General features: G+C 40.3%; 1 protein-coding gene across 21 annotated transcripts in view; it reads left to right on the top strand.

Moving 5' to 3' along the window:
- nrcamb (neuronal cell adhesion molecule b) overlaps window positions 1-24,337 on the top strand; it is an 83,166-nt gene that overhangs the window by 18,974 nt on the left and 39,855 nt on the right. For 20 of the 21 annotated variants that reach the window (XM_077567483.1, XM_077567482.1, XM_077567490.1 and 17 more), the window contains exon 2: window positions 15,811-15,886. The gene's annotated coding sequence lies outside the window, so the exon portion shown is untranslated. Of the gene's footprint in view, window positions 1-10,901; window positions 11,051-15,810; window positions 15,887-24,337 lie in introns of those variants that run through there. The other variant, XM_077567471.1, reaches the window with a different exon arrangement.

Here is a 24,337-nt window from a genome sequence, read left to right as displayed (position 1 = left end):
TGCGCGGGGGTGGGGGGGGGACCTCCTTGCTTTTCTCCACAATTTTTTTGCAGTATGACATATAGCAGCAGAAGAACTCTGTGCAGTCAGAAAGTAATGGAGGAAGGTCATTAGTAGAATAGCAAGAGAGGGTTGAAGGACATAGGATTTCCCTTTACTGCCTGTGGGAGTAGACAGCTCTTTTTGCTAGTGTTTTAAAAGTTAATGTACAGTTTTTAAAGCTGACATGAGCATTGTACAATTTAAAATGGTTTTCAGGTGTCTTACAAAAAGGTCTTTGACATTCTTGAGCCAAAATACACAAAAGATTAAAAATGACAGCATACGTTCTGTCTCATGCAAATGAGCCACTGCATAATCCCCCAGACCCCCTTTTTTACAATGACAAAAATTACGGGGTTGCGACTAGATTAGTGACTTGTTCTCAAACAGTCCAGAGCCTGATGGGAAAAGTGAGCCCACATAAAGCCAGACATTTTCACTCATGGAGGCAGCGCTTCATCACCAAACCACTAATTTAACTCATTCACTCCCAGCCATTTTCACTGAAGCAACCCCCTTCGCTCCCGGCTGTTTTACTGGATTTTGACTGATTTTACGAGGCCCGCAGAATATTGTGTTCTATTGCTATAAAAACATGGAACCTACCAAAAGAAAGATTAGAGTCTCTTCTTTCATCAGGAAAAAAAGTATATTTATATCTGTTTCCGTTTTGCAGCAATTAGCATTATAATATAGCTAAGTATCATCATTATTCACAAACCTGTTGAAAACACTGGGGAAAAGAGCTTGTTGCAACATGGCCCTGGTTGATCTCTTATACTCTGCTGCCACATGCTGGCCGTTTATTGTAATAACTACCATTGCTTTAAGCGACCTCTTCAGGTCAGAGGCTACATCAAAGCCTTCTGTATGCTCTAGCATAAAAAAAACATATAAATATGTTTTTGGGACCATGGTAATATGGCAATATTTCGTTTTATACGTTTTTGGGAGCAAATGAATATGTAATGCTGTGAGATAATGCTAATACATGCTAACATTGCAGTTCTGCTTACCTTTTGGCGCTGATGTGACAAACTCTGACCATCATTTGAAAAAGACGGCTCTTCTCCCACCCTATCTTACAAGTCATGGTTAGAAAAAATATGTCAGGGGTAGTATTATGTGAATGTGTGCATACGCAAGCTTTTTTGTAATTTCAATGATCATAGCAGCCCGTTTAGGCGGCACACTAATCGGGCCAAAGTTAATTGTAGATGACTCAAAAAGGTAAGGTTTTTTACCTAGTTGCAGGGGATGCAGAGATATTCATGTGGTACTTTTTGTTTTTGATTTCTACAGCAGCCCATTTCGGCAGAAAAGTAGCTGGATCAAAGATATTTTATAGCTAATGTCTATAAAGTAAGGTGACAAAGTTGCGAGGGGTGAAGAAGTGTTGACATTCAAACCTTTTGTTTGCTTAAAATTCCTACAGCAGTCTGTTTAGGCACCAAACAAGTTGGGCCAAAATTAATTTCTAAAAAGCGAGGTAACAAAGTTGCAGGGATTCCGAGATTTTGACATGCTACCTTTTTTGTTCACTTTTCATTTTAATTGGAGTTGACTTTGGGAAGGACAAGGTGAAGAGGTCTCAGGAATTTAGAGGAATGGAAGTTTGACCTTTTTGTTTACGTTTGATTCCTACAGCAGCCCGTTTAGGCATGAAACTAAACCGTTGGTGGTAGTTGAAATTGTCTATTTTTATGACGTGTGTACTGTTTGCATTTGAATTTGCATGTGAATTGTCTGTAGAACCGATTTGGTGTGTGAGCTTGATGGAATTTCACTACCCCTTGACTGAATGTCTTTTCTCGCCAGCAGCCTTGTTTGTTGGCAGCTCGTTCTGATTAGATTACGATACACACTCTTGAAACACACATCGGAGATTCCTATAATACTGGAAACGCACGCACACACACACGGCTAGAGGTTAATCTACACACAAACAACCTTCTAGTAGCTTCGGTGGCCCCTTCACTTTGGCTCCCCTCGTTCGCACCTGGCCTCAAGCCTTGCTCCTCTCTTTTAAGTGGGTGTCTCCCTTCCTCCCTCTGCATGTTTATCTCTCTGCGCCAACATGATGCGCTGCAGGCTGCTTCAGTCCCTCAACTTGCACACCAATACAGCAGCTTCGCTATCTAGGGCTATTTCTTTTCACGTGAAATTTGATTGAAGAGTGGATGAACCTTTCATTATTAGTTGTAAATTGAATTTCATATTAAAAAAAAAACGCATCACAAACAATATTCATTGGACGTATTGTGCACCAGGAACTAAATGAATCTTTTCTCTTTTCGTTGTTGTTTGTCTCAGTGACAGCAAATTGCTATAACGGGCTGTTCATTTCGCTCAGCTTTACATTTAGACAGATATCAGAGAAAAGCATTCAAAAGCCACTTGAATTGCATGTGTTGCCTTACACCTGCTGCCTGCTGTGTTAATGCTTTTATTCATCCCACGGAAAGCCACTTTTATTGCATTTTCCTGCTTATTTAGTGCACTGCAGGCTGACTGCTATATTGTTGTTGTTTTTTTTTTTATCTCACAAAGAGGTTTCACTTGCAGCTTGTCTATGTGACACTCTTTATACAGTATACGGCAGTGCCAAGATGCGTGTATAAACCTTTTTGTAATGTTTGTAAGTGAAAGTGATTTACTATCACTGACCTGAAATGAAACAATGGCAAAAACGTTGTGTTTGGGGTTGCGTTGATAAAAGAAGTGGGGAATCTATCAAGGGGAATCCTGTGGGTGAGGAGGATAAATCGACTGGATGTTGTAATAGTCGTACAGAGGAGATCAGAAGATGAAGCAGACACTTTCCGAATGGGGAAACCAAACCATTTGGTTTGTGGAAGTCTTTTTCACGCAAGTATTAGGGCTGTAACAGAGTATCCAAGCCGAAAATTGCAATGCTTTAGGAGAAATGGCAGAACTGCAACAAGCCCTTTGCAACTCAGAGTTCATGCGTCCAATCAAGGGACAGTCAGGGGTGTGCAAGGGTGGGGAAAATGGGGAGGTGACCCTGGCCAGCCGCCTGAAGGCGGGACGTTCGTAACAAATCACTCGCTACCTAAAGTTAAATAAAAATATTCTCCCCAAAACACTGATAAGCATTCAACTGGTGTTTTCTACTAAGAACAGGGGGAAAACGGTTAACAAAAAAAAAAAAATACACATATATATATATATATATATATATATATAATATTATTAGAATATTAAGAAAATATGCAAACTAGTGGGTGCCGAACTGCGAGTATGCAGGGGATCCACTGTATTAATAATAGATATTTTAAGTATATATTGTATCATTATTCATAACAAATCTAATTGTCTATCAAACCGTGGGGCAGAAATTAATATAATTTTGTATTGTTAAAGCTCTAATATATACTGTATGTATAAAATGTTTGGTTGGTTTGTCTTAATTTATTAGTAATACGTATAAGTAATAATAAATTGTAATTTTGTAATTTAAGCCCGTAACTCACTGAGCGGCGAAGGTTTGCAAGTGTTTGCGAAAGTAGTGAATGTTAGTTTTTTTGTTTCAGGGTTTGTTCACAATCTCAAATGGTTGCAAACAATTTGAATGGTCGCAAACTGTTTTTTCTTGTCGCCAAGAAATTATGAACATGTTTAAAATTTCTTGGTGACAAGAAAAAACATTAAAACTGTGAACATCTGGCAAACGTTGCTGCAACCGTTTGCAACCTCTAACGAAAAAAACCCAACATTCACTACATTCGCAAACCTTTGCCGCTCTGTGAGATTTAGGCTTTAAACAATGACTAGTCAGCCTGCTAGTAGATAACAGCGCGTTATCCATTTCACCATTAAAATATCACATTTGTGCCATTAAATCCGAGCAACAGAAAAATTAATGAATTTTGCGTTCCCTCAATGATTGTGTTACCAGTCTGAATTTCCTCCACATCTATTTCTGAATCAACTTACTTGTTGAAATGCAAATTACGACCGCCGTTCCGCCTCACGTCAACCCGATTTACCTCACGTAACATCTTCTTTACGACTGACACTTGACACATTCAGATGAGACAGGTAGTGAGTATGAAGGTGCCCCCCCCCCCGCTGCTACAAACATCTGCCTCAAAACACGGCTTCTAGATGCATAGGACAAATGAAAGCAATTAGTTGAAAGCTTCGGTGCAATGACGGGTAAGGCGAAAGAAAGCATCTATGGCACTCTCACGTGGGGAAAAGATGGAAATGAGGAGGGGAAGCTTTGGGTGGTGTGCTCGCCCGCCTCCACCTTCTGGTGGACGCATATGGTCGCTTGGATCGGCGCGCCAGAGTGCCGACTGAAGGGAGGATGATCTCGCCTGTGACAGCATGCAGAGGAGGAGACCTGCTCGCTGGGTCTTTTTCACCCTTTGATGCCCCGCAAAATCCCTTGGATCCAGTCCATGTCCTACCCCCTTCCACTTATTTGCAGTCGGCGTATTGTTAGAATCATTATTTTGTTTCCACAAGGGTGATACTTCGGCTTCATGGTCGTCTACAAAGTTACAGGAATGCATAGGTGTAAACATGCTACCCTTTGTTTACTGTGGATTTTTATCACATCCCGTTTAGGCAGTTCATTAGTTGAGGCAAAGTTAATAGTAGCTGACTTCTGAACGGGAAGGTAGCAAAGTTGCGAGAATGCATATGCATTGACGTGCTACCTTTTATTTACTTGTGATTTCTACCACAGCCCGTTTTAGCAGCTAAGTGTTCAGGGGTGTTACCGTGCTACATTTCATTTTTTACCGTAAAACATTTAGGTAGCAAATAGTTGGGCCAAAGATGATTATAACTCACTACAAAAAGGTGAGTTAGCAAAGAAGCGGGGATGCAGATGCTTTGAGTACATATTGTTTACTTTCCATTTTTAATGCAGCCCGTTTAGGCAGCAAACTAGTCGGGCTGAAGTTAATCGTAGCTGATTTCTAAAAGGGGAGATCTTATTTATTTATTTATATTATTTGTTGTTATGGAAAAAGAAAACATTTGTTAAAATAGGAATGTACAAATGTTTAAATTATATAAAGTATATGTCTCCTTTATGTTTTTTTTCTATTGGAGCTGGGAAGTATTTTATAGGAGATGGCTTTGGAAAGTTAGGTTTATAATTGTATTCATTAATCTGTACTTTATTTTCTTCCTTGTCCTTTTTTTAAATGGCAAAATAAATTAAAAAAAGATTTCTAAAAGGTAAGGGAGCAAAGTTTTGAATGATGCAGAGGTATTGACGTGCTACCTTTTTGTTTTCTATTGCAGCCTGTTTAGGCAGCATACTGATTGAGCCGAAGTAAATCATAGCTGTCTTTTAAAAGGCAAGGGAGCGAAGTTGTTCTGGATGCAGAGGTGTACACATACTACCTTTTATTTACTTTTGATTTCTATTTCAGCACTTCCAGGCTACAAAGTAGTTGGGCTGAAGTTAATCATAACTAGTGGTGCTAATAAGAAGTTTAGCGTGGTCCTCAAATGACCACCAGAGGATTTTGGTTAAACTTCTTCCCTTTATACCGAATGGTGTGTCTAATCCAGCATTTTGGCTATTTCGATACATGATACTAAAACTGTGGCCGGTGAGTGAAGCACAATCGGATGCTGTAAGCAAAGAAGAGAGCGCTGTTCCTTGTGTAAAGTCGAACCATTGTGCGTGAGTGGGGGTCTCGTCGTGAAAAAGAAATACGATACAGGCGACACCAAAGGTCCTTAACTTAAGGGATGGTCTGCTGCCTGTGTGTGGTAAATCTCTTCCCCTATTGTTTTTTTTAAATGCCTCCCTCTCTTGCGCTCTCTTCCTCCATCCTTCTCGTCTTCCCTCCATCATCCTCGCTGTTGTCTGCGAGCGTGTTAACACTCCAGCCCTGTCAGTGAGCCTCACAGGCACCATGGAAACCGCCCTTGCCGCCCATTGTTTACCGCCGCGTCTTTGTACGTGTTTGTGTGTGGATGGGCGGGTTCGAGGGCCGTGTTTGGTTTAAAAAAAAAAAAAGGCCAGGTCGAGGCGGTACCAATGGGCCTCTTGCTGTAATTCATGTAAATTCCCTCAAGTTCCTGACCGCTTTGTTTTCCTCGTTGCCTCCAAGCCGAATCCGATGTCTTCTGTGTGCGTCTTTCTCCACTTAAGATTCCTTCGTCCGGTGCTTTATGCTGGGCTCAATATATCAGCAAACAACTCCAAGTTGTCGTTCTTTAATGAATTACATTGGAAGAGTAAACAGGCGCAAATTAACGGGAGGGCAATTACTGCTGTGCATGTGCGAAACATCAGATTTGCTAAGACAGGCAAAATAGAGCCTTTGTGTTCTTTACGTGCTGCCAGATTTGGAGTCGCAAAGCCAACACGACCACCCTCTGATTTCAGCTCTGTTCTTTCTGAGTCACAGAAAGCAAAGCAGCATATCATGCACTATCTGACAGTGACATAATAGTACGACCAAGTACTGACATATCTTCTGGACGTTGTTCGATAACATGACTTAAGCATGGCACTTCTGTTCCTTCTGTTACTTTGTTTAGTGAGGAAGAGCAGCAAACAGTCTATCATGCACTATCTGGTCTTATGTTTGTGATTTTTCATGATGTCATAATTGTGGAGTTCAGTTCCTTCATATTTCTTCCTTAGTTAAGTGAGGCTAGTTGCAAGCAGCATATCATGCACTGTCACATGAAAATAGGACTATTAACACTTGGTGCTGCCATGTAAAATTAGATTTCATGACTTTTTGTTTCGCAAATTGTAGTAGCAAGCAGCATATCATGCACTATCATATATCATGCTGCATAGTACCTCCATTTACCCGCAGATCTGTGCAAATCTTGGATTAGTAGTTATCCTTTTTCTTCTTCCTTGTTTTGGTGAGGCATCGCAGCAAGCATTATAACATACACTGTCACCTTCTATTTCCCTTCCGCTGACATTAAAGTGTGACTATGCAGATTTTGAACTGCGATGTGACCAAAATCTAGTCTCATCTCCTAGTTTGATGATGATGTCAGCAAAACACATATGTACAAACTATAGCAGCATACCATACACTTTCTGAAAGTATTCCCAAGTACTGACTTATCTACTTATTTTCTAATAACATGAAGCAAAAGCATAGTACTGTACTCCCATTCCTTAGTTGAGTTATACAAGCAAGCATCATATCATGCACATTCACCAGCTGCTTCCCTTGTACTGACATAAAATTGGGAATATTCAAACATTAAGATGCAATGTGACCTAAAACTAGACTTGACTTCATTGCACATCTGTGTCCACATGTGTGTACAAATTGAAGTAGCATGCAGCACATCATGCACCATCATGGCTTATTTCACATCATGCCAGTACAGTAGCAGCATTTATCCATTGATGTGTGTGTTTTCACTCCAAATGTTTTAATTGTCTTCTTCTTGAGTAATAGCAAACCATATATCATCATATTTCCAAGAACAAACAAGCAGCATATAATACACTGTCTTCCATGATTTTATTTTTGAATTCTTACTCGCATACTTATTTTAGCATAGATCTGTTGCAAAACCATGTAAACGCAGACAATATATGCTAGTGTGGCCCAGGCCTTGGTGTGAACTTTCCCTCGTTAGAAAACGGCCATTGAAAAATTGTCCTTTTATTGAAGTCGGAACAAAGAGCGAGGAGGGTGCTTGTCCCCCGTCTCAGTGTGAGTTTGACGGAGCAATGGGCCGGCGGGGATCGCCTCAGTGTCTGGCGGTCAACAGAGTCAGTGTGCAGAAATAATGCCCATTAGACGTGCACGTTCACGCCGCTCCCGCTATGAAATATGGCCCCTTTGACTCATTTCGCACAATAATCCATACAGCTCTCCGCGATCCATCATCTCTGGGTTTATGAACGCCTTTATTTACGATACATTCCTCGAATCGATGGCCTGACGTTTTTGCTGAGAGCGAAAACTGCTGATGCTTTTCATTTGGGCAAGCTTGCAGAATTGCAGCTTTTTTGACCTCCCCCAATGAGGACGCAAGGTTCTTGAACTTGTTTTTTTTAAGGACCCTCTCATAAGCCTAACACCAATTAAACATAACTACCATGTCCACCCCTAAATGTCATGGGAATAATTCATTTATTGAACGTGTCAACCTAAATATTCATGACCGTGTTGAATAGAAAGGAGCTTGATTCAATTCAATAAAGTTAATATTTATCCATCGCCCTTAGCTGAGCCTCAGCGACTCGAGCAACTATTTTTTCACTAAGAACCAAACAATGAGAGCAGATTTCAGAGACATGATGACGTCCATTTATACTTAACAAAAATTGTGATTTGTAATCAAACCTTTGACCCGAGTTATGTGCTTCCATGCCAGAAATAATTTGCGATGGTTGCCTTGCCTCAACTCCACATGAGAAAAAAAAATGAGAGAGCTAGAAATACCGTGTGCAGGGATGGCCCAATGCTAAGGTTGGGAAGAGTAAGTCGTTTCGTATGTTTGCTTAATTGCTGTGCCAGCCCTCACATGGTACATCATACAAAATGCTAAAAGACAATTTGTTGCTAATCCCCCCTCAAGGTATGGCTCACCAACCCCTAAGAACCCCAGTTGAGAACCACTGGTACGAAGATCTCATTAGGGCAAGAAGGAAGGAAATTGTAAAGTCGTAATAGGACGCAATGATGAGCATATTGCAAAGCTGTTGGAGGAATGTGAAGTGCTTATTGCTGAAGTCATGTCAAGTGCATAACGGCCGGGTGGGAGTCAGGAGGAAAACACGTCTTTACCTCTTTTACAGAATGCTATTCACTTAGTTGAGATTTTCTTCAGCTATTCACTGAACACCGTAAAATGCAACAAGATGGCGCCAAAAGCCAGACTCCTAAGAAAGTAGTAATTGGTGTCAGGGATGTGTTGTTTAGCCTGAGTTGTTAGTGGAATTCTCACAGCCTTTGAATATGAATTACTCTACTGAGTGGTTATTGAAAAATCAAATTATCCTTTTATTTTATTTAGGGTTTTACACTAAAATAGTGGGGTCCAAAATAACCCAATTTGAGTAAAAAAAAAAAAAAAAAAAAAGGACTGATCCACTACCCAACTTTCTTGTTTTTGTACAAAATAGCCACATTTTTGGGTTACGAATGACCAAATTTTGGGGTTTATTTTGTGCAAAACAACCCAGAACTTTGGGTCAAATTGACCCAAGTAGTGCTTCGCTCTATAATTATATATATATTTTTTAACCCAAATTGGTTTATTTTTGGCTGGCAACCAGTTCAGGGTGTACCGCGCCTACTGCCCGAAGCCAGCTGGGATAGACTCCAGCACTCCCGTGACCCTTGTGAGGAATAAGCGGTTAAGAAAATGGATGGATGGTTTATTTTTGACCCAACTGTTTTTAGAGTGTAGGAATCTTAGTTTGTGGGATAGTTAATGGTTAAACTCTTCTTATAGACATTTGTAAACATTTCACAATTGGTGGCAGGGCTTGTCCCTGTTATAGAGTTTAAATTGCTGTTTCATATGAGTAGAGATTCTGTTACATTTTCTACGCTTTTGTAGTGAGGATCTTTATTTAGGGTTGGGCCCTGTGTATAGTGACTCTTTCAAAGGGCGGGCCTCCACCATTGTTTGCCCTCTGCAACCATAGCTAACACACCTCAAAAGGCCTTTTTAGTATCTATTCTTTTAAAGTGGGTTGTGGTAATAGCGGAGATGAATAGCCAATAAATGAGTCCACCCTTCTTTTTTTGTTTGAGATTGGATTGCATGTGGACATCTGTTGGGTGGAGATGAGTGGAGAGTTCGACCCCACCAACGCGTTTCACTGTATGGGAAAGGAAGTCGACGGGCTGTAGCTTCAGGCCTTTGTATTCATTTAACAGCCTCCGCCCCTTTTTTGAGCATCTCTAAGATTTTGCACTGACTGCCATGAGCTTCCAGTTGTCCATTTTTGGGATATTTTTTTACATCCATCCATTTTGTACTGCGCTTATCCTTGTTAGGATGGCAGGTGTAAAATCTTCGCCATGTCTATGTTTTTGCTTTGCTGGATGCCATTTTATAGAATAATGTTGTAAAATGAGTTGAAGCATGTTGGGATGATAGTTTGTGGTGTATTTTTGACCTAAACCATTAACTGTATCACTGCCGTGGACGTTTAAATTTGTCAACCGGAATCCAACCAATTGCTGTCGCCAAAAAATACTTTTGTCAAGTATGTTTTTCAAAAATCAGCTTGTAAACCGTTCTAATTGCTGACAGTCTTTGCATGTTTCTTAGTGTATATTTGTTAAATTATTTTTTGGACATCAAAAGCCCCTTTCTCAGTCTTGTTTTTGTTTTATAGTTTGATGTGTCACAAAAGCAAACAATATTAGCGTCAAACTCACTGTTCTGCTTGCCATTTCCTCTCACAAAAATAAGAAGCTTATTTTCTCCACTTTTTGGTCAGAATCAGTGATTTTGGTGAAAACAACCCAGTTTATATTACTAAAAAATAGAAAGAACTAGAAACATATTGATTTTTCTTCTGGTTGAAGAAGAGAATCTACTACTCATTAACTTGGTAGGTTCAGGTCAAAAATGCAAACCACACAAGAAGGCCAGTGCTGAGAATCAAACCGCAAACCTTGAAAGTCATAGTCAGACATACTAACCACTATTCCATCGTGCTACCCTTCAGAATATTCATTGTACCAAGAAAAAAAAATCCCACCCAGTAACTTCATGTGATACCAGGAAATGTTTAACCCCCCATTGTAGAGAGACAAAAGGTTGTTTTTAATCCCACTGTGAGAGGGGAGGCAGGCTCAGGGGAGGGACGAGCGAGCGAGCGAGTGGGAGGCCGCTGGGAGGGTAATCGGGGGAGGGCGACGTTTGAGAGGGAATCCGCTCTTCTCCCGCTCCTGTCACTCAGTCGCTTCTGTCGCGCCGAGGACTACACGAGCCGCTGGATTACGTCGGTTCACCTCTGATGCGCCGGCCGCTCTGGGGATTTATGATATTGACTGTGATAAAGGTGATGTATTTATTTTGATTCATCTCAGGGCAAAGTCACCTGCTGTGGAGATGATGATGATGATGATGATGATCACAAACCTGCAATCACTGAGCCAGCCGCTGGATTGGCTGTAATGGGATCTGTGACAGGCTTACGGGAAAGCATGTGATGCATTTACTGGCCTCTTTCAAAGTGAGGAATTTGGAGAATTTGCAGTGTGATTTAGAATTTTTTTTTTTTTGTGCTGAGGTGAGCTCGATTGTTGTTCAGCTGCCGCCATCAACATCTTTTGTACACGTTGGTCACAGTTGTATTGGGAACATGGTATAATAGCGTATATAATGCATAAAGAAATGATTCTCTGTGTTATGACACTAAAATAATGCTGGATTTGTAACCACAATTCCAAGTGCCAATTTCCACATTTTTTGGACTGTCCTTGTCCATATATATATATATATATATATATAAAGCTGCCTACTAAAGGCTGACTTGGAGCGAGTCACAAGAAGGAGTCATGCCATATCACCTATCACAAAACTCTTTGGGTGCTGGCCTCTCACCCAGATATTTTTTCAGTTGTGCTGTCCCATGTTTTAAACACAATAGTCTGCAGAATGGGCTGATACATCCAATTCCCGCACAGTAGGGACAATTTAATTCTAACGACTTGGCTTTTTTCCACTCGCTGCCTTCCCCAAAAGTATTGGCACAGTAGATTTCTTTTCGGTTACTCCATAACCTCTTCCATTAACAATTCCAATTCCATCATTTCAAGCTTCATCTTGTGCCAAAGTCTCCATGGTGAAAACCATCAGAGCTAAATTAAAGTAGGGCACCACCTTTAAACCTGTTGCCAACAGCTGTTAGACATCATCTGTTAGAGTGAACAGGAAAATTAGCACCCACTATTTGGGATCTTAGTAAATCAGGCACTTTGACGTTTCAGAATCAGGGCACATCTCAATCCCTTGTTATGAACGATTGTGTTGTGGCCGCTACGCTTGTCTCCCTCTCTGCTGCTAATTAGGCTTCGTCAGGAGAGAGCCCTATCGTCCGTAAGATGCGTTCTGCCTCTCATTAGGTGCCAGTCTAAAATTGAACCCTCAGGCCAACTGTGGAGCCACCCTTTGCTCTCCCCCACACACTTTCACACTCATGCACATAAAATATATATATATATATATTTTTTAAAAATCACACAACCCAGAGAAAAAATCTTACAGATACTCAATAGAAGAAGTCTGCTGCGAGCTTGTTCAACCTGCGGGGATGGCTCAATTTCATCTTTGTTTTGGCCCGAAATATTTGCATGGCCAATTGACGTGGGAGGTTCTGGCTGCGATGGATACTGGCATTGCAAAGTTCCAGATTGGACTGTGAGTATGTTTGGTCGTTCATAAGCATGAAGGAGTATCAGGGCAACACCGAGAAGAAAAATAAGAAGGGTGAAAATCGGAATTGAATGAAAATTACGTTTTTAAATTTTTTTGTTGTTGCTGTTTTGAAGACAAGTCTTTTCTTTTTTTCTTTTTTTTTCAAGAATCAAGTTGGACATGTACAATAAGTCTTGTTTCTTAAAAATCTGCGACTTAATTCTTGAAATATTACAAATTTAATCTAGAAATTGCACTTTCAACTTTTTTCTTGAAATTATACCACAAATAATGTCACTTTTTTATTAATTTTATTTTGAGTTTTTTTCCTCATCACTATACACCTTTATTCTTGTAATAACATTAATAATGGAACAACAAATGTAAATGAAATATCTAAAAAAAAAAATTGATTATTTTTTAAATATTTTTTTTTATCTCAAATACACGACTGTATTTTGGTTATATTAAACCTTTAATCTCAAAATATACAATTGAAAATTTATCCATGAACAACTTTTTAACTCAAATATATTTTAAAAAATTATGGAAAATATACAACTTCACTTGAAACTCATTCTGTTTGAAACTTCCATTTTAATATTTTTATCTTACTAGTAATCACAATATTCTTAATGAAATTTTGCTCCAAATATGTTCAAATGAAATTTTGCTCCAAATATGTTCAAATGAAATTTTGTTAAACATTTTGAAGTTATATTTCTTTTTTTTTTTTTTCTTTTTTTTCCCTGGAAAAAAAACTGTTATATTTCTCTCAAATCCCATAGGATTTTGAAAATATTTTTTTGTTTTTTATCAAATGAATCGATAGGAATCCTATTAAGACACTTTGTCAGGTTGTGATTTATTTGTGCTTATGCAGGCTGTCATTTGGCGTTGCACACTTTGATCTGGATGAAACTTTGACGACTTTTACCTATTCTTCGGGTGACAAATATCGAGGCCTTGTCAGAGGTCTGCGCTCTCTGAGTGCTCTTGTTAAGGATGCTTAATTGCCCCATAATTTTTTCTCTCTTTATGTCAGGCTGGCTCAGACTGTCCATTAATCCAGTGTTTAGCCAAGTGTCAAACAGCATTGGCTTTCCAACGATGCTTTACGTTATTTTAAGTGGCAATTTTCTTCTTGTTTTGTTGCTTCTGTGGCAGCATATAATGAACCTTTACTGAGTGTGGTTGGAAAGTGATAAACTGCAGAACATTTTCCTTCACAAAAAGTTGTAAACAGATGAGCTATTGTTGGGTTGTTTATTCAATTCCCTGAAAGACATTAAAACACTACATAATATATCCAAGGGGACCCACAATGTCATTTTTAATTACCTGCAGCCACTTCTCATGGTATAAAAATATTGCTAAGGATTCTTTATGGTTGTTTTTACAGTTTACATTGAAGGTCTTTGCTTGGCTTCTGTTAAAGAGTCGCTTGTCTGCTTGATAATTTTGGGTGCTCACATCACGACAGCGCCCCTATCAGGTCAGCTAGCATCCCGTTAGGAAAGGTTATTTTCGATCCCCTCTAAATCACCATGGCAATCAAGTATTAGGCGGTAACAGAGGTCAGCTCTGACTTGCTTTATTGATAGCATCAGCTCAGTAACAGGATGTAGAGAGGCCATTCAGTGTCGGGAAAAGGAAGCGTCTGACGTCGGTTCAAACGCAGACTGAAGTCGATAAACATCAGCTGCAAGTAAATTGCAAAGACGTCAATCACTTTATGCGTCGATTCCAATAAGAGTGGAGTAGAAGAAGGCTGGGAAGATAAATAACAGCAAAGCAGGATGGAATTGATATTGTAGAATTCAATACTAATACATATTCTTCAGTCTTGCGTCTTACGCACATACTGACAATATTTGAACATTTTCCCTCCTAATTAAAGTCAGCAAAGGCCTGTTTCTCGGATGTCTAATAGATTATCTGGACCATTTTGTGGTGTGGGGTGTGTCAAGAGTGATCTTTCTCACCGATTCTCACCGAAACATGTTCAATATTGCAAATCGTTTTGCGCAAAAAAGACTAAAACATGAAAAAAAAGAATATACGGTATTTATAGTATAAAGGTCTAAGGTGAAAAAAATGCGAACTATACAATGTGGAAAAAGACTAAAGCTAAAAAATAAAAGGTGAAAGCTCAGTGGGTCTGGATTTTTCCAGGCTAAGTCTGAATGCCCTCTGACACTATACTGCCTCTTAGGTCAGTCTTGGTATTACAACAGACATCAAGAGATGACTCGTGATTGCCAGTGGAAATATCGTTGTTGGAGATTTGTGTGCTTTGCTGGTCATCTCGAGTACACCACAAACTAGAAGCATTAAGAACACAATTTCCTCATCATGTTCGGGGTCCCTCACTTGGTTGAAATCAGTATGTGTGTACCTATTTTATATGTCTCCAGTGACATGCAATATGACGTGTGGCTCCTTGACCTTCAGGTTGACAACTGAACAGGGAGGTGGGCAATGAGATAAAAAAAAAAAACATAGTAGGGGTTGGAAAGCTCAGGAGAGGTTGAAAGAAGAAGAGACGAGATGATCGCCAGGCGAGTGAAGATGACAGGAGGTGATGGAAGACGAACAAAGGGGGGATGACAGGAGTTCTTCAAGGGAATTAAATACACGGGCCTCCTCCTCCAGCTTTTATCACTCTTCTACAGACATGATGTGATGTGTGAGTTGCAGTTGGGATTTAAGGGTTTGCCATTTGAAATTGCTGCCAAATACACAACATCAGGATGTGATTTATGTTGAGGATTTAACTCCAATTTGAACATTTAAAATTTTTGTAATCCATCCATCAATTTTTTATAGTGCTTGTTCGCAAGTGATGTGGAGGCTATTCCATGTTTTTAGAATTGTAAGAGGAAGCCATAGTAGCACGGAGAGAAATTGCAGACAAACGTATACTACTAACTCCACACGGGAAGACTGAAGCTAAGATTTGAGCCCTGAACCTCAGAACTGTGATGCAGATGTACGAACCACCAGCTTGATTTACCAAATTAAATAATTGTAACCATATCACCTGTCAAAAAATACATACTCCAGAGACTCCACTGAGTTATGTTACGTGTTCCAGTTCAAAGACAAGCAGCAGAATTTTGAGCCAATAACGCCGTTAATCTAATCTCACTCATTTAGCCGAGATGTGATAAAGTCATGGATGACTTTTTTAACCTAGGCCAACTAGCACCATATTGGAGAAGTGGCTAGCATGTCTGCCGCTCAGTTCTGAGGTTTAGGGGCTTGAATCTCTTGAATACTTGAGACCTGTTGTGTAGAGTTTGCCGGCACATTCCACGTAGACCTGCCAAACCCTCACCACCAAACCAACAAAGACATAAACAGTGTGTTGAACTGTTGTTTTTTTCTTTGTGTAAACAGAACGAAGATAAACAAAAAGAACAAGAGGTCGGACATCCGAGAAGGAGGAGGAGAGAGGGGATTCAAGTCTTTCCTGGTAAGTTAGAATTGTTTTGACTCTCTGGCCGACGTCTGAATTTTCCAGGACTGAATGTTCTTTTCAGCATTTTCCCCTCCCACCGCATGCGATCGCACAAATGTCAGTCTGTGTGCCATACGTGGTAAAGTTCTCCCCACTGGGCCTGAACAGCCTCCACCATAATGCTGCCAGAATGGCATTTTATTAAATATTAGCTCACTCCGCACAGCTAATAGACCTGAAAACAGTGGCGATGCTTTCTCTTTTGTTCTTGTTCTGAAAAGAAAGGTCAGAGCTTGCTTGACTGGCGTTTTTCCACCGGCAGTGCGGTTTTGTGTTGCTGGAGCTCATTTGGAAGCTGGAGAGTCTAACTGCCTCTTTGATTGCTATGGTTGCCATGGTAATGCACCCTCTTATCTTTGCCCATCCTGTGGCAGTGGGCAGCGATGCGAGGAAATTCAAAATAGCACTTGGAGTCTAAATTGGGCATTATGTGGACTAGTGATCGGCGTTACTGATATGGTGCCAATGATTAGCAATACTGGCATGATAGCAAACAGAAAGGGATGAGGAATTGGTGATTCTGATATCACACAGAGGCGGGCAATCCGGCAATATTGACGGTCAGACAATGACGGATGCCTATTTTGTTGACGATTGACGTGAAACTTCAAAATATTGACAAACCAAGCGTTGACGGAAGGGTTTTTTTGTCCGTCAATCCAGCAATAAATTTGGCATCCGTCAATGGCAGACGTCCATTTTTTCTCAAATTGACGAATGACAATTGGCGGAGAATTGATGGATGCCCACTTTGAATGACAGAAACATTTACGGACGCTCATTTTGCTGAGTAATCGACAAATGACGGATTGACGGTTCGGTTTGAAATATTGACATATTGACGATAACGGAAGGGTGTCCCTGTTGACGATTGCCAAATGACGGCACCTCAGAATCCATTGACCAGCTCTGATATCACATCTAAATAAGTGGTGGGCAAGATTTATGTGGTAGAGGGACTGATCTGATATCTGCGAGATTCAATACTGATATAATACTAGGTATATACAAATTAACAGAGCTGGGCAAAACCGGCATTATATCGGCCCGTCATTGACAGATGCCCATCTTTCGGCGAGCGTTTCACATTTTTTCAACAAGTGCCTTGTGATGCGAAACCTAAAAAAAATACACGGATTGAGATTTTTTATTTTTATTTTTTTCTGGATTGAGGTTTACGTCCAGGTCAGTACAGATGGTTCTTTTCAGCCTGAGTATTTTTGCGAGACTTCACGTCATAAAGCAACCTCTGAAAATGTGGAACCACTCACCAACATTGCGGAAGCACTCGCCAAAAGGTGGGCATTTGTCAATGACGTGTCAATGAACAATGTTTTTGCTCAGCTCTGCAAATGAGTGATGGGCAATACCGATAAGACGCTAATGGCAATGTTGACATAGCATAAGGTGATAAACCTCAAAATGTGCAATACAGCCGTCAATTGACTCTTTAGAAAAGGATTCAAAGTGACCTTCGGGCTTATCGCGAAGCTTTAATTGTGTCTGGAATTAAGTTAAGTGGGAGGTCTAGCTAATGTCGCGTGAGTGGCGGTGAGGCGGTTTGCGATAAATGTCCACGACTCAGCCGAGTGTGAAGGAAAGGATCGCACCTTGGCCTTGGGGACGAGTCCCGGAGGCTTGCACGCACAGCTGAGGGCAGAGTTAAAAGCTTGTGACGGCTACGAGCTCATCTGTCGCCACCTTTGTATTCACTCACTCTCTGTTTCGCTCCGTTTGAACATTTCTACGCCTGTTTTAAATCTTTTCGCCAGTCATGCTCTCACTTTCTTTCTTGTCTTGATTCTGCAGTGCTCAGGAAGAAATGGTGGGAAGTAGTGAAGTACAAAAACTTTACTACTTTACTTAAGTAGATATTTCAGGTAGCTGAACTTTTTCAACTTCTGTGGATGATAACACCGTAAGAAAGATATAAATAAAAAGTCTCGTTTATACAAGTATCTTTGCTTCTACTTAAGTACCAAGTCTGTTTGTTGGCAAACAGGGGGGCTCGATACGGCAATGCTTCAGGCCTCACAGGCTGAGTCCACGTTTTCCAATAGGCCCTGCTCAGAGTGTTTGGAGCCCAGTCAGGCGTGATGTAGTCTTTGTGGCCGGGTGCGTTCACTTCTCAGGTTGTCCCATAGAAAGCTGCAGAGGTTTCTATTAACCACCATTGTTTTTTTTTGTGGCATCCTTGTTTGTGTGTTGGATTTTCAACCTAGCATCAACCCTCCGTGCTTTTTCTCTTCAGACCAATAGGATATAGTGTCACATAATTGTAGTTCTCACAAAACCACTGGACTTGTTTATCAAAGAAAGACCACTGTGAAGGTGGAAAACCAGTTCTTGGTCAAGTTAGGTACACACAGATCATCGGATGTCTCTAAAAGATTACCCTGAGTCATTATCCTGTGATTTAGGGTGTGTAAAGATTGATTTTTTTTTCCTCTCAGATCTCCTTGGAAATCAACAATAGTACGTGTTGTTGACAGTCTTCTGCCCAGATTTAGTTATAACTGTTTTGATTTAGTTATAACTGTTTAGATTTAGTCATAACTGTTTTAATTTCCTCAGTAGAGCTGGGTGAGTGTTTAAATGATGTTTGGGGGAGCTTCCTCTATTCCCACACCAATGGGCCATGTGTATTGAATGCTGTAAAAGTCTGTCTTGGCTGGGGACATATGGTGGCTGGGGGGCAGGGATGGGGTGGGGGGATAGAAAGGGGCTTGGGGGAAAAGGAGGCATTGTAATACTTTTTCAAGATAGTATAAGAATGATAGGAGTCCGCTGAGAGGACACACTTGCGAGAGGAACTGCAGCCATTTGTCTGTAAACTTGTTTGTGTCCAGAATATTCTGTAAAATAAATCCTTCGAAGGACCTGTTCACCGATCTCCAGTCTGTATTCAGAAAATCAGGATTCTCTCTACCCGAACAACAACGAACACGCGGAAGACAAAGAGTGTCATTCCAACAGTGTTAAACCTGTTCAATATTTATCATGGTAAATTCATATCTGCGTAGGGTTAACACAGAGCTACCGAATCATTCACGTCAACAGCAGATGACTCATCATCTTGAATTATTTTTTATGTATGTAAACATGGGGAACACCAGCACGTTTTTGGAAATGAGAGTTCTGTTTGTGAGCAGGTGGATTCCGGCAGGTAGCCCCCTAGGTGGCTGCCAACACGTCTCCTCGTTGTTCTCTGATACGAGCCTGACATTCCTCAGATGTGTTGACGCTCCTGTCTACTATGTTGCGTTTAAAAAAGATAGTGTGTGGCGAGGCACCAGCGCGTCAGAGCGAAAGACGTGGGTAAACAAATAGCGGAACGGCTGAATGCAAAGAAGCAGCCGAGTGACATGAACGAGGTCGACGTGGCCCCTCGGCTCTCCTACTTGTCCTGCGCCGTCTTCAAGCATAGCGGGGAAAGTTCATGCTTCATGCACATCTCACTCACAGACACACTGCCCGGAGAATTGCAAACGATACTTTTCATTATCTAAGGCTGCATTTTTATCGTTTCTTTAACCTCTTTTCAACTGCACAACCTTCCTCCAGGCCTCCCTTTCCCTTCCTCTACCCAATCTCTGTCTCATTTTCTGGCCCAGACAAATAGATTCCATTTGAAGTCCTCTCGTTTTATATTTCGTAGTGTCTCTCCCAAAATACTAACTCAGATCCACAGCTTTCCCAATCGCTATAACTTAATACTTCTTCTAGGCATTTTTCAAATTCATGGATCGACAGTTTGGCCCTTGTCGATAGCATGTCTGCTTCACAGTCGAAAGTTCTTGAGTTTGAAACTCGACCTGTGGATTTTATTTCTGGATAATCTGGCTTCCTCCAAAACATACCTTGGACTGGTCGCCAGTCAAATAGTCAGAGTTGATCCTGAACCAGAGAGTTAGTGTACAATAGTACGACTTTGTCAATAGTCTTTATTTCTTGGATGAATTTAGTCGGGAAACGATTGAAAGTCAAGCGTTTAGGATTAGGGTTGGTAGGATCTTTTTGCGAGCAACATAAGGGTGTCTTAGTGGATAGTGATCAGCACATCTTTCTCACAGTCGACAGGTCCCAGGTGTGAATCTTGATCTCTGGCCTTCCTCTCTGGAATTTACATTTTCTCCTCCATGTTTGTGTAGGTTTTCTCTGGGTACTTAGGCTTAGGCTAATGGAAAACTAAATTGTCCACAGGTGTAAATGTGAGAGATGGAGAAAATGGTTGCATCGGTGGGAGAACCGCATACTCCCCCCACCCATGATGGTTTTACCAGAATAACTGATGAGCTTCTAAAGTTGGGATCATGCTACAAATAATCTGCAGCACAAAAGAAAAAGTCCTCATTAGCGTGATTAATGCTCATTAGCCAATTAATCAGCCAGCTCGACCCATGGGACGAACAATGTTCACCATTACGGACAAGCGCTCTAGAAAATGGATGGACATTTCGTACCTGAGCACTTATGAATGTGTGACCATGAAAAAAACATGTTGTCATTTGTCATGTGATACAGATATATAGAACTAAGGTGATTCGAGGACTGATGGCTGTTATCACACTCATCTATACCTCTTTGACTGCCAGACGTTTTCAGAAAAGGGATGCCGTGGGTGCCAGCCGATTTAAGCATTTTTGACTGATCTTTCAAGGTCCACAGAAAATTATGTGTTTGGACTATGGAAACACACATACTACCAAATGAAGGATTGGACTCTCATCTTTCATCAGAAAAAAAAGTTTGTTTCTACCTTATTCCGTTTTTCAGTAAGCAACAATAGAAAATGGTTAGTTTCACCTCCGTTTTGAAACAAACATCTTTTAACGTCTTTGGCACTCCTCCATAGGATTTTACTAAACGTTATTTAACGTTTTTGGCAGTCAAAGAGATACTTGTCATATTCAAGCAATGGAAGGGGGCTGGTGTCCTTCCCTGGAGGAAGGTCTCACCTTGTCCAGCTATGCTAAAGAGCTACAGACAGGATCACGGCAGCCTTTTTCACGTCGATCTTGTAAAAAGTTCACTGAAATTAACATAAAACTGACAAATTTGTGGAATGGTTTTCTCTGACTGCTCCGACTTTCACCTTGTGTTTACTGAAGACTTCAAATTGTCTCAAGGTCGAATGGTTGTCTATTTAAATATGTCAGCCCTGTGTTTGGTGATCTGTCTGGGATGTACCCCACCTGTCTCCCTTTATTAACCCTAACCATCCATTATTTTCGAAAACACACAACAATCTAGGCGAGAGGATTGGTACACCCATGGACTAGTCGCTAGCCAATCGCAGAGCACATATAGACAAACAACCAATCACATTAACACCTATTGACAACTTAAAGTCTTTAATTAACCTAAAATGCATGTTTTGGAAATATGGGAGGAAGCTGGAGTATACAGAGAAAGCCATAGGTGTAACTGTGGATGTCATGCATTTGTCTATATGTACCCTGCGATTGGCTGGTGATTGGCCTCCCATCCAAAGTCAACTGGGAGCGGCTCCAGCTCATCCATGATCCCAAGAAGGACAAGCACCATACAAAATGGATGGATGGATGAATGGGAGACAAAAGGACAGGGTAGCTCCCTCATGATGGTTTACCAGAAAAAGTCTTCTTTTTTTTTCAGTTGCAATCATGTTCCTAAATGGTCTGCAGGACATTAGAAAATCCATCATTAGCATCATTAATGCTCATTAGCCAACTTCTCAATCAGCAATGAGATGTTAATATGTTCCCACCACTGAGACTGAGCACACCAGACTTTTCAGTCCTTTCATCCCCACTTGCCATCATTTCTGAAAATAAAAGTACTTCACATGAAATGGGGCCACCCAATTACGTGCTGGGAAAAAAAGAAGAAGAGGGTTGTATCTCTGTTCTATCCTTTCCTGTCCTTGATGTAATATCACACAATTTTGCCATCTTTGCAAGTTAACGTCCTCAAAAAATGGCAGAAATGGACTGGAACAAGGTAGGTTTTTGATAATTTTAGAAGCATCATAGGGTTAAAATGAGAATTCCCTGCACTGCTTTGCAATTCCAAAACCGTCTTAGATGTTTACTCATCATCATTGATGGATTGTTGCCCAAGTCCCGGTTATTTGTTAAGTTTTGCATATGAAAACGCGTCTTGTCAAATAAAGTGGCTATAGTTGAGGCGAACGCAATCAGAGCTCATTCAGAATTGGCTGAAAGAGTGTTTGCATCAGTGGCACTCAGCACATTCACAAATGTGTGTGCATGCGGTCAATCACATGGCCCGCTTTTGGTACTGAGTGACAGCTTGAGGAATGGCAGACATGTTTACCTTAAGAGTGACTATAGAGCTTGTTCACCATATGCATGATAAATAATTTGATTCCGCTTAGAAACTAAAGCTTTTAAGAGGTGTTGTTTGGATTTCATTACATTCATTGGTATCGGTCCCCTTTGATGGGAAGGAATGGAGGATGCTCCAACATGATAGCAATTATCCATGGATTTGATGTGTACCAGTCCAAGCTAGTATAAGGAATAACACTTTTTCAGTAGGAATGAAAGTTTGTGGTTTACCGAACAACGATAATAACAGATGGGTTAGTTTTACCGTTTGTACCGTTTACTGTGCTCCATACATAAAGACATGACGTTATGAAAGTGTGTAGTTGTGATAAATAACCATATAACACATATCCAACTTCCCCAAAAATGGCAATGCTAAGATAGCTTAACATACAAGCAGATATTTAGGAAGGTTTTTCCCCTAATTGTATAGCGCTTTAGCTACACCATATGTTGTCCAAAGCGCTTTATCAAGCCTCGTATTAACCTTTTTGAAAGCAGTGGAGTGTTCCAAGACTGGATGCGTTAACACAGCTGCGTCGACCTACAGAAAGAAGACTTACTTTAGCCTCCAGAAACAGCAGAACAGAGAATACTTTTTTGCTTTTGGTAAAGTTTTAAATTCATCCGTGTCGTGTCTGTCGTAGCAGCTAGCTAGCACTAAGCTAACCCCTTGTGAGGGTTCGTCTTTGTACATTCTATGGTCTTTCCCTATCCTGAATTTTCACTTATTGAGGCTTGTTCTGGAAAATACCGCTGCAATAAACAAGGGTTCACAATCATATACAGTATATGTTAACCCCCCCTGCCCCCAATATTTGTGTTTTTTTTATCAGTATTTTTTTTCTTTGTGCTTGTATTATTATTAATTTTTTTTACTATTTTTGTAAGTAACAATCATGTATTTTTACTATTTTTGAATATTTTTTCCCCTTGTATTTTTAGTCCAATAGTTGTACTTTTTCTTTAAGATTAGGATATTTTTCAAATGTTTTTTCTTTTTTACATTATTTTCAAACTATTTCCAATATTTGTGTATTTTTTTTTCTATGGAGAGCTCAGTATTGTTCATTCGATTTGACATGTTATCATTGCTCTCCTTTTTTATTTTTTATTAAAAAAAATTTTTTATATATATATATATTTATTTATTAATTTTTTTTGTGTATTTTTATATATAATGTGTGTATTTTTTCCTGATATTTTTCTTCCTGATATTTTTTGCAAAGTATTTTCCCCCTTAAGTGTGTGTTTACTTGGTAGATAATATCGAACAATTGGGATTGGACGCATTGTCTGAAAACCAAAATTTGTTGTGGTGAAGATACTTAATCCAGAATCATAAGAAACTAAGCAGTCTCACCTGGTGGATTCATGAATAAAGAGCTGTCTCACAATCCTTGTGATTATTATTTATGAATGACATGATTCTTAGTCATCCTTATGTATCCCTTCTTTAGACCTACTTCTCTGCATATAACATACAAAGTAGAACCAAACATGAATCAATAATTAAGATTTTTTTCCTATAACCTAATCAATGCATGCGTGTTGATTACTATTTTTAGTAGTTAACTGTGGTTTGTCTCTTATATTTTTACAAATGTCACAATTTGATTTTTCTCACACTTTTGAAAGCGCCATTGTTTGCGTCCTGCGAGACTGAAATTGGATGGTGCACTCCTTTTGGGAGGCAGCCGAGGGGAAATGATTTGTATTCACCTGCCGCATCTCAATGGAGCTGGCTTGAGGATTGGGGGGGGGGGGGTGCTGAGTGAGAGGCGGAGGGGCGTTGACAATATAGTGCTTTCTTTATGTGTTAATGGATTGCGCCGACATTCACGCACATTGTCCTGTGGTGTGTCCATCAGTCAATAACTGCTACATGTTAGGGAGGGAGGAAGGGAGGGAGGAAGGGGGGAAGGGTGGTGGTGGTGGTGGTGGTGGTGGGTAGGTGTCATTAAAGACTCTCCAGGTGACAGCTCCCGGTCACATCTCGAACGCCTCTCTCCTGCAAATGAGTCCCCCTTGTTCCATGTTCGTACTTTTCTCTCCTTTTACATAACCCAGCTCT

The sequence above is a fragment of the Vanacampus margaritifer genome, chromosome 6, assembly GCF_051991255.1.
Source record: "Vanacampus margaritifer isolate UIUO_Vmar chromosome 6, RoL_Vmar_1.0, whole genome shotgun sequence".
In the NCBI taxonomy this organism is placed as follows: domain Eukaryota; kingdom Metazoa; phylum Chordata; class Actinopteri; order Syngnathiformes; family Syngnathidae; genus Vanacampus; species Vanacampus margaritifer.
The sequence above is the reverse complement of the archived record's forward strand: the minus strand, read 5'-3'. Positions and strand labels throughout refer to the sequence as shown.